Source organism: Myotis davidii, unplaced genomic scaffold (assembly GCF_000327345.1).
Source record: "Myotis davidii unplaced genomic scaffold, ASM32734v1 scaffold681, whole genome shotgun sequence".
Lineage (NCBI taxonomy): Eukaryota > Metazoa > Chordata > Mammalia > Chiroptera > Vespertilionidae > Myotis > Myotis davidii.
The window spans coordinates 1,009,675-1,010,954 of NW_006291551.1; positions in this window are offsets into that span (position 1 = coordinate 1,009,675).

The following is a 1,280-nucleotide window of genomic DNA, read 5'->3' on the forward strand; positions in this document are numbered from 1 at the left end:
TGATCTTGGGTCCTGTTCGCCGCGAGTGTTTAAATGGGTCTGGCCCCGCCCTTCGGGGCGGCCCCGCCCCCAGCCCGGGAGTCCCCGCGTCTCGCTCCAGCAAACACAGGCCCTGAAGGGGCTGGGCTGACCTTGAGCCCCGACCCCACGGGGTCCAGAGAGCCGGGGCTCCCTACCTTGGTCTGAGCAAAAAGGGCCTGGGATTCTGGACTCCTGAAGCAGGAGGGCCCTGGAGGCCTGGACTTCTCGTCTCTGCCCAGGGGGTGCTGGAGACCTGACCCCTAGGCCGGGGTGGGGGCTAGCAGACTGGGTCCTGGGGAAGGAGAGGCCTGGAGGTCCGGACTTCCTGACCTCCAGGGAGGAAAGGTCGGCAGGTAAGAGTGATAAGGGTAGACTCAGATTTCTCCCTGTCCCCCACATCACCTCCTTTTTCAGAGGTCAGTTCTCATACATTCATTTAAAATAATGTATTACCGCAGGGGAAGCACTTTGCTGGGTGCTGTGTTCTAGCTGTGACCTAAGCAGGCAGGAATTCCCGCCCTCAAGCCGACTGACACTCCAGGGAGGGGCTGCTCTCAGTTCCCAGCTCCGTGATTGTCCACACACCGATGGACAATGTTAATCGCGTGTCTCCCCTGCTCTCAGCTCTCCTAGTGGTTCTCCTTCATTTGCTGCTCCTCAGTTTCCCTGGCTGTTTCTTCCTCTTCAGCATTTTTGAAGGGATGGGGAGATGGGGGGCGTGGGGGTTCCATGTGTACTCACTTCCTTGGCAATCTCATCCAATATGGTGACTTTAAATACCATCCATAAGCCATGAACCCCCAAATTTACATCTCCAGATGAGATTTAGCCCCTGAACTCGTAGAGGCAGCTGTGGTCACTCACCTCCACAGAAAGATCTATCAGGCATTTCCAACTCAGTGTGCCCAAACCTCCAGCACTTCCCTTCTCCCTGCCCCATAACTGCTTCCCCTCCGCCATCCTGTCTAAGGATGCTCCATCTTTTTGTAGTCACTTAAGCCTTAAGCTTTGGTCATCCTGGATCTCTTTCTCTCACACGCACTCAACCTTATCTACTCCATCAACAAGTTTTATTGGCTCTACCCCCCAAATCTTTCCAGTCTCCCCAGTGCCCACCCACACCCTGGCCCATCTGTTACCTCCCACCTGGACAATCATAGCAACTTCCCTAGTCTCTGTCCCTTCCCCCAGTTGGTCCTCAAAGGCAGTCAAAGGGACCCACCACCTCTTCCCTCTCCTCCTCCCCACCCACCCCTTCC